Below are 12,483 nucleotides of genomic sequence, written 5' to 3'. Positions count from 1 at the left end.
AGAGGTTACGAAAAAGAAGGATACCAGGACGGAAGAGCCACCGACATCCAATAAGAATGACAGGAGGAGGAAAAAGAAGTCGCCAATCCAGGAGCGGATTCCAAGCACCCGAAGCCCCGCAGCAACAGCAGTGTCACTAGGACCAGTAGTAGCTGAACCAACACACGCAACGAACATCGCTTGAGGGAAATGGCACAAGGAGAAAAGCAAGCAGAGACCCATTAAAAAGAAGAGCCCGGACGTCATCATGGTGAAGTGTAAAGACCCAGCCAATTACGCGATGGTACTGAAGTCAGTCCACACAGACGCCGGAATCCAGCAGTACAAGCACAGCAGCCGGGGAACTACTCCTACAGTTGACCAAGCCAGCGGACGAAGCAACTGTCAAACTGCAGCAGGCAGTGAAACAGGCACTTGGAGACACTGCTGATGTCAAGGCGATCAGCGATAAGACCCTGGCCGAAATAAAGGATCTCGCAGAATTCCACACTGCAGACGATCTTCTGCTCGCCGTCCTGGAACTGATCGACGAGGATTTGATGGCAGAATGTTACTCAAAGATGCGGAAAGCGTACAGTGGTACACAGACCGCAACAATGATGGTAAACCCGAACCTGGCGAACAAGCTGCTGCAGGCGGGCAAAATACGAGTAGGCATGTGCATATGCCGAGTACGCCTGAAGACTAAGCCGAGACGGTGCTACAAGTGTCTGGACTTTGGGCACACAGCAGCTCGGTGCAGAAGCAAGCACGACGCATCCAAGCAATGCTTCAACTGCGGTAGCAAGGATCACGCTTCAAAGCAATGTGACCAGAAGGCAGCGTGCATACTTTGCAAGCGAAATAAGCGGATCAATACGGCGCACAACACCCTCAGCAGAGCTTGCCCGTTATTTGTAGTGGCTGGCAGTAACAGGAAGGATTTCCGGAGCTGCTGGCAGACTACAATCGGTAAAGAGCCAACCTAAATATGGAGATCAAGAGAAGTAAAGCGGACTGCTGGAAGAAGCTGTGCTCAGGTGCAGATGCGCAACCACATGGGACTGCCTATAAATTGGTTATGGGCAAACTCGGCAGGCGCATAATGCCAACGGATCCAACCAAGTTGGGTCACATTGTAGCAACGCTATTCCCTTCAAGGCCGACGAGGAACTTAGCAGCGAGCGGAACACCATGTGCACCGATATTCACAGTTGTTAGTGAAGTCGTGGAAGCAGGGAAGGGGATAAACGTACATAAAGCCCCGGGCCCGGACGGGGTCCCGGCTCTTGTAATCAAACTGCTAGTTTGCAAACACGCGTCGACGTTTGTTGAACTTTTCAACACGTGCATGCTGCAACGGGAGTTCCCTACGAGGTGGAAGCTACAAAGGTTGGTCCTGCTTCCCAAAGGTGATAATATAGATGACCCATCAGCATACAGACCCCTGTGTATGCTTGATGTGATTGGGAAACTTTTTGAGCGCATCATTTGCAACAGACTGGAGGAGGAACTGGAGCAACGTCATGGACTATCGGACTGGCAGTTCGGATTCAGGAGGAAACGCAGCAATATCAACGCCATCAGTTCGGTGGTAGAGATAGCCGCTAAAGCCATCGAAGGGCAACGCTGGAAAGGCGGCAACAAAAAATACTGCCTTATATCAACGTTGGATGTACGGAATGCTTTTAATTCGGCCAGCTGGGACTCCATTATCGCGTCCCTAGAGCGATTAAACATATCTGAGTATATCATTAACCTGATATGCAGCTATTTCCGGGATCGGGTGCTACTCTACGACACAGCAGCTGGTCCACGGAAACACACCATCACAGGCGGAGTACAACATTGTGGAATGTCATGTATGACACTGTCCTGCGATTGGACATGCCAACTGACACCCGCATAGTGGGATTCGCGGACGACATCGCCATCGTCACTGTGGCCAAGGATATCCAGCAAGCGGAAGAAAACACCAATGCAGCAGTGTTCAGGATTCTGGAATGGATGGAGGCAAACTCACTATCCATAGCCGCACACAAAACCGAGGTCGTGCTCATAAGCAGCAGGAAAAAAGTGGAAACAGCCAGGATCGAAATCGCCGGATGCTCTATAACATCAAAGCCTGCCATTAAATACCTTGGACCATAGGCTAACATTCAAAGCCCACCTGCAGTATACCGCAGATAAAACTGCGAAGGCCACGTCAGCTATAACTCGGCTTATGGCTAACGTCGGCGGCCCCAAGCAACGGAGCAGATGGCTTATCTCGACGGTGGTAAGGTCCATCATCCTATTTGCCGCCGCCATATGGGCCCCAGCGATGTCATCCCCCACCTACAGCCGGGACTGCAGATCGTCGTACCGAACATGCGCACTCAGGACCATATGCGCGTTTAGGACAGTCTCCGAAGATGCCGCCTTGGTGCTGTCTGATATGGCCCCACTAGACCTCTTGGCTAACGAGGCTAAAAATAGAGATCCGCCGCCAGTTAGAAGAGAGACGACTTTGACTAACTGGCAACGCAGATGCCGTGACTCAAACCATGGGAGCTGGACAAGGCGCCTTCTCCCCGACATTCGGCCATGGCTTAATCGCAAACATGGCCAGACTGACTTCTATCTGACACAGTAACTGACGGGACATGGATGCTTTAAATCCTACTTGCATAGGTTTAAACATGAGACAGATCCCTAGAAGACGCAGAACACGTCCTGTTTGTCTGTCCTAGATATTCTGCTGAACGGGAAGAGCTAAGCCTAGTCATTGGGAGGCCATTTATAGTCAACGACTTTATGGATATCCTACTTAGCTCGCAAAACAATTGGCTAGCTGTTAGCCACATGGCAGCAGTCATCATGCAATCCTTGCGTTGCGCTGACGTAACAAAAACTTCAGTTCTAGGTAAACTCTAGACGAGGCATACGTGCCATCTCCCCCTCGTGAAGTAGTACTTCAGCGTTGGTTCCGCGAGAGGGATACGGAGCATAGGGTAGGTTTTAGTGCGGTGCGGTGACCACTAACCACGGTCGATACCAAGTCCCACACTTCGGCTTTCAATGCTTTCCCCCCTATTTATAAAAAAAAAAAAAAAACACATGAATACATACATGTAAAAACAACTGTTTTCTAATCTGCAAGTAAAAGTGTTTACTAATCTCGAATTTATAAAGTACCACTTACCTTTACACAAAGTGTAAAGCACACTCCACGGGCTGATCATTAGTCCATCGGCATAAATTATTTATGCCAAATAATTTGTACATCCATACATACATATGTAATAATTTTTGCCGCGGCAAGCACACTCATTTTATTTATTTATTTATTATTAATTTATATATGTCAACTAACATAGCAGTCGACGAAAAAGCTTAAGCTAAAATACAGATAATAATTAAATTGAAAAAGGTAGCTTAGCTTTATACACAACTAAACATCCCCGACCCGGTGGAGGTGTTTTATTTGCACAAGGTGCCAGCTATGCCCCGATTCACAGCCAATGTGGCCAGGGATGAGTTGCAGCCAATCCAAGTCCAGAATATTTTCATTGGTTTCGCTGTGGATGATTAAAAAGTATAGCGCGAAGAGAAGTGACAGAAAGATGAGGACAGATAAGGTGAGAAAGGTTGTTAAAAGATTGGCAAAGAACACGAAGAGGTTCGTGAAGAGAGTAGTTAGTCAGACATCTACTAAGGTGAATAGGAAAAAAGTTTCTGGTCCGACGTGAGGGAACACAAAAATATAGCGTATCTAGTAAATTAGTAAAATTGACTTCAATGTTGACTAGTTTATGGAGAAAGAGAATGCCAAAAACAAGCCTACGCTTATAAAGTGAAGGAAGATTAATAAGAAGAAGTCTGTCAGAATTAGAAGGTAGGCGAAGATCCGGGTCCCAATTTAGACCGCGTAGCGCAAACTTAAGGAATTGCTTCTGTACCGATTCAATACTCACTGGTGAACATCATATTGCGGGTTCCACACTGGCGAGCAATATTCTAGAGTAGGGCGAACTAACGAAGTGTATAACACCTTTGTTACATAGGGATCATCAAATTCTTTGGCCCAACGTTTAATGAAGCCGGGAAGGCTGCTTGCTCTGTTGACAATTGAAGAAATATGAACATTAAATGAAAGTTTAGGGTCAAACATAACGCCTAAGTCTTTGAATGATGGAACACAATCTAACAGAACAGACTTAATAGAGTAATGAGCTAGGAGCGGAGACAAACGACTGAACGTCATAAAAGAACACTTAGAGGCATTAAGGTGTAATTTATTAACGTGGCACCAATCACAGAACGCATCGAGATCTGATTGCAAGTACTGTTGGAAAGAAGGATCATTATAGGAATAACAAATCTTGACGTCATCCGCAAACATGAGCACGCGTGAATGAGCCAAGGCCAAAGGCAAATCATTTATAAACAATGTAAATAACAGTGGGCCCAGATGACTGCCTTGGGGTACACCTGACGTAACTCGAACAGTTTTAGACATCGAGGAACGAAAAGACACCTTTTGGGTTTTGCCAATAAGATACGACTTTAACCAACCCAATAGTTTCGGGGAAAAACCCATGATGTTAAGTTTCGTGAAAGGCATAGAATGATCAACCGTATCGAAAGCCTTACTGAAGTCAGTATAAATAACATCAGTTTGACGCTTTTTACGGAAGCCTTGGTGTACAAGGGTAGTCAATTCTAAAAGGTTGGTAAGCGATGAACAACCTTTCATGAAGCCATGCTGACAAGGAGAAATAGTGGATCTGGATCATTTTCTCAAACAGCTTAGGTATTGCCGAAAGTTTGGCAAAGCCACGGTAGTTAGAAACATCCGATTTGCTACCCGTTTTAAAAAGCAGAATAATAAAAGGCTCCTTCCAAATATCAGGAAAGCTACAAGTCTCACTTGATATAAAGAATAACAAAGATAAAGGCCTAGATAGGGAAATCGAACACATTTTAAGGATGCACTTAGGTATATTATCAGTCCCGGGTACGAAGGAAGACGTCATAGATAACAAGCTAGAGATAATGCAGTCTTCAGTAATACTGGGAAAAAACACACAATTTAAATGTGGGATTGAAAAGGGATAGGGTGTGGGATCCGAAACAGTAGTACTGTTTAAAAATAAACATCGTGTTCATCTGAAATGGCTTCACCAAACCAGATGGAGCAAAGAAATATACAAAACATAAAACAAAAATAGCTAATACAGATTCATATTTCAAGTAGGCTCGAAAAGCGGAAAAGCACTTACGGTTTTAACAACGGCGCAATATCAAGTCGCCAACGCTAAACATTAGAATAAGCATTTTTAAGAACAATTGTCGCCCCTTAGAGTCTAAGAATTCATTTATATACACAAGACGTTTGTTAATGGAATCAGTTCATAGTTTGAATTCAACAGATGAAGATGGTGTTTTAGTATGCCGTGCTGAAATCCTCTTCATTTTGGTCCTTCGAGAAAAAGGAACTCTGTAGTTTTCCCCCACCAGTGGAAAGAGACTCAGAGAGTGAATCAGCTCCTTAAAGTCTGAAGTCTTATGCAAATATAAATGCTAAGATCAGCTAAAGGTTCCAAAATAAATTAACTCTTGTTTTCCCCCACCAGTGGTAAGAGACAGAGTATAAAATAAAAGCAAAATATTATTGCTTAATAAATAAAAAGTGCGTGCGTTCGAATTTAAAGGCAGTTTGGCTAGCGGAGCAACTGTACTAATTTCGGCGGCGGAGTGTTTTTTGTGTATGGCGTATTCGAAGCCCTAATATCGAAAGTATAAAAAAAAAAATTTATCCTCGCCTATATATACACTATAGGCGTTTGCAAGTCGGCAACAAGAAGCAGATCAACGAGGCAGTTGCAAGTCAACAAGAAGCAGATCAACGAGGCAGTTGCAAGTCAACAAGAAGCAGATCAACGCGGCAGTTGCGAGTCGGCAACAAGAAACAGATCAACGAGGCAGTTGCAAGTCGGCAACAAGAAGCATATCAACGACGCAGTTGCAAGGCAACAAGTAGTTGCAAGGAAGAGGCGACTGGAGAACATACACGTGTAGAAGGCAATCTGTTGCGATGACCGGCACCGGAACCGCCTGAGCCCATAGGCCCAGGACATCAGCAGCTGACAACGAGCGTGAAAGGCAGGCCGTCTTTTACGCCTTCGAGGGAGCATCAGCGAGCCAAACGGCGACGACCAGCTGATGCGGGGGAAAAAAAAGCAGTTGCAGATTATAAATAAGAAATATACATACATACAAATATTCTAAGATACAAATATTGTAAAATTGAGCGGAACCTTATCTGCCCGATAGCAGCATAGCCTGTAAAGCTATGCAAAACATAAGGTAGGAAGATCACTGCGATGATCGAGTAGGGAAAGTTAAAAAAAAAAGGAAAAATAAATCGAATTGAAAAAAAATAACCAAAATTGATTAGGGAAATAATAAAAAAAAATATAACAATATTTTTAAGAAAGTTGCCTGTTGAAGGGTCAAGAACAACAAATAAAAATATACAAAAAATTAAAAATTTTCCGTATAAGTAAATACATACATATTCAAAAAAAAAAAAAATCAATTGATTGTCACATATGTACATACTTACACCATATAAAATGTTCCCTACCAAAACTGAAAAATTGTTAGCGAAGCAGTACGAGTTGCATAAAAGGTTGAAGAAGATAGAAGAGATAGATGCTAGTAAGTTCACTAGCAAAATTCTTAATGAAGTAAGGGACATACAGAATAAATGGATTAGTTACAATACCCAAATGCTACAGCGGGGAGTAACCGAACATCTCTATTTTACAGACGGAAAATATGAAGAAGGGTTAGATATGATAGACATATTAATAGTCAAAGGAGAGGCAATCAGGCAGGGCACTGTTGATTCGGAAAACATTGAAGCAGATGCAACAATGTTAGACAATTCTGAGGACAGCAACGGGGAGTCGCGAGGAAACGCAACCTTCAGTAATGAGAACGCTAATGTTAGCCAGGAGAAATTGCAAGAAAAGGTTCGTCAGCTGCAGGAATATTTGGACATGGTGAGATTTACGTACGTTAGACAATAGAACAGGCGAAATGTATATTAAAAAAATTAAATTCTTGTTCAGGAAGGTACAGATGTGTCGAGCTTATACAGTTGAGTTTATAGGTAATGATACGTTTAAAGAGGTCATAGAAGAGTTCGACCTTTAAAATACCTTGGTAGCGCTAGAAGAAAAGATAAACGATCAGAAAAATTTTAAAGTTGAGAATGTTACCGTGAGAGGCGAACTACCGGTGTTTCCAAAAATACAGGTACCCACATTTTCTAAAGAACCTAGAGAATGGGACCTGTTTGTAGAATTATTTACGGAATTAATTCAAAAAGAGAAGATTTAAGTCTTGCTCTTAAGTTTAAATATTTAAAATCCGCATTAAAGGACTTAATTATAATTAAAACAAATTTATCCGATAAAGTGGACATAATATTTGCACAAATACTACTAAGGAAATTTGACAGAGATACTCTACAATTATATGAGAGTCAAATTGGAAAAACAAGGCAGATACAATTGCCATCTGATGTCATGGAATACTTGGAGCAAAGATATTGTTCGCTAACAGCCATGGGCGAAGTAGAGAAAAAACCGTTACAAAAAACTTCGGGTTCGGTATTCGAAGATAACTGTCCGACTTGCAAAGTTGCAGGGCATAAGGCGCATAAGTGCTACAAATTTAAAGGTTTGACACCTATGGAATGGCCAAAAAAGTACAGATTTGCACAAGATGCTTGAACCATTCAAGCAATAAAGTATGCACAAATGAAATCATTTGTTCATTGTGTAGTAAAGGACACCATACCTTACTCCATTTTAAAGAAAAACAGGAGAGAGTTAATACTTGTGTAACGGCACAATCAACACTGTTGGCTACAGCTCTAATACAAGTAAAAAATGTAGATGGAGGGTATAAGCAATAAGAACCCTTATTGATAGTGGTTCACAGAGTACCATTTTGTCTGAAGAGGCGGCTCAAATACTAAATTTACCTAAAATTAAACAATATACAGAAATAAGTGGCGTGCCGTCAATAAAAGCCAAAAAATCAAAATATAAGGTAAAAATAGATGTAAAGACGCGAAATCCATGGAAAGAATTTCTTAAGGTTGAGGCAATTGTGTTGTCAAAGCTAATGAAAGCTCTTCCATTGAAAAGGGTAAGCGTGGATATGTCAAAATGACAATCCTACGTACTTGCTGATCCTACCTTTAATAAACCTGGTAAGGTTGATATAATAATGGGGGTAAACGGATATACCCAAATCATAAAAGAAGGAGTTACAAAGATTGGTGGCTTACTTGGTCAAAATACTCAATTTGATTGGATCGCCTAGGGATGCAACAAATCAAAAAGTAATAAATCTGTAGTGGCAACCACAATAGATGTCACAGGTTTAAAAAAGCGTTGGGAATGAAGAAGAAAGGTAAAAGTGAGAATAAATACAAGACAATTCAAAACAAACTCAACCACAAAACTCAAGAAGCAAGTCAGCATTTGACTCCCCCGGCAGGACCTCACCTTAGAGGTAATATAAAAGCTGAGGTAAAAGAAATAATTTTTGAAAGTAAAAAAGAAATAAGTTTATGCTCGCCGGCAGGACCTCACTTTGGAGGTAAAGTAAAATGTTTGGAAGAAATATATATATATCACAGAGCCAGTACAAAATGAAAATATTCGGATGGCAAACGTTAAATTAAATAATGATCATCTAAAAAATAGTGTCAAAATAGATTCCGGTAACAAATTGGCCGAGTCTATAGTACAAAAAAGGCAGATATTGCAAAATCTTTACAAAGCGACAACATTTAAACCGAATAACCACTCAAAATTCAGATACCAGCAAAAGCATCATTGGCTTAAGACGAGAGATAGAAGTAGTTGGTCTTCAAAGTCTCCACCATATAAAAAGGCAAGAAGTCAACACAGTAATACACATTAAGCATCGGCGATATTAGTAAACCAATTTGGTTAACTATACAACAGAATAGGAAGTCGGCTATAAGAAGGATCACATTCATTTGTTAGGATAAACTTCTCTCATGTAGGTCGTCATGCTTCTTTAACAACAGTTATCTTACTAATGACACTATTAACGTGGACTGCATTGCCACACAACTATTAAAGAAGAAGAGACAATGGGATGGGAGTCAACCTCATAAGTGGAGACTATGCCATCATTTTTAGAGCAGCCATTCATTTTATAAAAAATTATATCTAATTTAAACCAGAGGGACGGGGCTAACCGCGACCGCGTCAAAGTTTGTATACCCTTGCAACTTTTTTGGTAACTCATTCCTTACCTATTAGCCATCAATGTGGAAGAACGTTTTATCTAAAAAGGCTTATATTTGCGAAAGAATGGCCTACAATCATAGGAAATAACGAAGATATTGATCAACGTCTCTGTTTTCCACCGATCGTTCCTTTAGGAGCTATATGATATAGTCGCCCGATCTTGATCAAATTTGGCACAGTCATTAACAGATATATTAAACTAACAAATGTTTGATTTCAAAGCAATCGCGTTAAAAGTAACGAAGTTATTTACAAAAGTCACTGTTTTCCACCGATCGTTCCTATGGGAGCTATATGATATAGTCACCCGATCTTGATTAACTTTGGCACAGTAGTTTATAGGCAAATCCATCCAGATTTCATTTGTTTTAAAGTTTTTATACTCCCATTTCTCACCTATTTGAATACTAATTTTCTCAAAGACTAACAAAATTTACGCCAGCAAATTTGAAAATTTTAATTGAGCAAAATATTAACCAATAGCTTTATGCGCGTATGTTGTCTCACTACCCACGCTATTTTATGGGATCTTTAGAAAGAATTAGGCCGTGTCTAGAAAAATTGCCCATTCTATACCTTGATTATCCTTTGTAAGATGCAATTCGATACAAAACTAATAAACTCTGACTTCAACATTACTTTATTCCATTCACCTTTCGATAGAAGCTAAGTATTATTCAAATCTTGGAGAAAAAATGTGTCGATTTTGAAAAAATACATTTCTATTTCTTATGTGTTTTTTGTTTTTTTTCATGAGACGTAGTCGTACAACAATCAGTACGAACAAGTGGCCCATATGACACCAGGCCCGGGCCTGTTACGAATGACCCTAAGTAAAGTTAATGTTACAACCCCTACCCACTCCGACCTAAGGGCATAGGCGTATTACATATATAAACATAAATTAAACTAAAGAAATAGAAAATATTAAATGTAATGAGATAATAGGTTACATATAAAAAGAAAACAGGATAGGTTAAAATAAAGATGATTACAACTAATTACGAGCGAGGAAGGACAAGATCGCAATTTTTATACCCGGAAGCGATGTTTCGGAACCGATAACGTGCCAAAGTCTGTTGTAGTCACTACATAGTATACGAAAAGGTTCATGCAGGGAAAAGTTAGTTGTACAAGTGGGAAGTATAAGCGGTGTGAAATTGCGGGTCCTTCTAGATGGAACAGAAATGTTAATTTGGCTTTGTAAAGAAAAGTTACACCAAGCATTGTTCTACGATTAGTTAAAGAAGGAAGGTTAATTAACTGAAGTCGACTAGAATAAAATGGAAGTTGTACAGTTGTATCCCAGCGCAAATCACGAAAGGCAAAGAGTAAAAACTGTTTTTGTACAGGTTCTAATTTGTTTTGATAAAACTCATATTGAGGAGACCAAACACAAGATCCATACTCCAATATGGGGCGGACTAATGAAGTATAAAGTATTTTGGTAGTATATGGATCCTTAAACTCCTTCGACCAGCGCTTTACAAAGCCAAGAACACCCTTAGCCCTACTAACAGTAGTCGATATATACTGATTAAAACTGAGTTTGTGGTCTATTAAGATCCCCTAAATCTTTTACAACCAAGGAAGTATTATTAATTTTTTCTAACGGGAAATTATTAAAAAAGTAACTCGGTAATTGGGGAGAACCTCGATAAAAAGACACAACTTTGCACTTAGAACAGTTTAGAGATAACAAGTTAGTCCTACACCACCCCTGAAAACCATTCAGGTCAGCTTGCAAGGTATGACATGAGAGAGAGTCTACGATGCGATTAGCGATTTTTACATCATCGGCATACATAAGAACTCTGGAATTTAAAAGAACGGTGGGGAGATCATTAATAAAAATGGTAAATAATAATGGGCCAAGGTGACTGCCCTGTGGGACTCCTGATTCAACACAAATGATCTTAGAAAGAGAGGACCTAAAAAGAACCCTCTGCCTCCTATTGCTTAGATATTGTGAAATCCAAGCAAGCAGAGCATCCGGAAAGCCAACTAAATTCAGCTTATGTAATAGTAAGGCATGGTTTACCGAATCGAAAGCCTTACTGAAATCCGTATATATAACATCAGTTTGCTTTTGTTTCTTAAAACCTTGGATTACAAAAGATGTAAACTGTAAAAGGTTAGTTGTGGTAGACCTATTCTTGACAAACCCATGCTTGTATGGCGAAAAAATAGATTTACATAAATGCTGTATTTGAGACGTCATAATTTTCTCAAACAGTTTGGGTATCGCTGACAATTTAGAAATTCCTCTGTAATTAGCGACGTCGGATTTATTGCCACATTTGTGAAGAGGTAAAATTAACGAATCCTTCCATATAGTTGGAAACTCGGACAGTGTAACGGACAACTTAAAAAGCTTAAGTAAAGGCGAGCACAGTGACTCCGCACAGAAGCTCAGGACACAAGCGGGAATACCGTCTGGGCCCGGTGATTATACCGGCTTAATCGTCATTAGTTCCTTAGCTACCGAACTTTGCGTTATAATAGGATTAAGAATACAGTTGGATTTCGTTATAGGATATGGATATATCTGACTAGAGTTGTACTTAGTAGATATGTACGTAGTCGAGAAGAAGTTAGCAAATAAATTAGAAATAGATTGATCAGAAGAGGCCGAATCATTATTAAAAACTGCAAACGATGGAAGGGAGATAGAATTTCGCTTTGATTTCACGAAACTATAGAACTCTTTAGGATTTTTGGAGAATTGCAACTTGCAACGTTGTAAGTAATTGTTATAGCATTTAGAATTAGTAACAATAAAATTCGATTTAGCAACCAAGTAACGAGACAGATCCGATGATAGACCCGTGACTTTATATTTTTTGTAATACCTAGACTTAAGATTCTTCAGTTTTGACAGCCCCCGCGTAAACCATGGTAATTTTTGCGTCACCACAGGAGACACTAAGGGTACTTTAACTTTAAACGCGATTTTTCAGGAAAATATAGAATAGTGCGTCGAAATATTTCAAACAGCTTCAAATGACGTGGTATTCTACAACATATCCAAAATTCATCCAATTCGGTGATTCGCATAACCTGAAGTTCCCCTTGTCAGCAATACGACAATGTTGCTACGTTTTGGCAACTCGGTAACACTGCTACGTCTCAACAGTACGACAATGTTGCTACGTTT

The sequence above is a fragment of the Drosophila tropicalis genome, unplaced genomic scaffold, assembly GCF_018151085.1.
Source record: "Drosophila tropicalis isolate 14030-0801.00 unplaced genomic scaffold, ASM1815108v1 contig_527, whole genome shotgun sequence".
Lineage (NCBI taxonomy): Eukaryota > Metazoa > Arthropoda > Insecta > Diptera > Drosophilidae > Drosophila > Drosophila tropicalis.
This window is presented reverse-complemented; position numbering follows the sequence as displayed.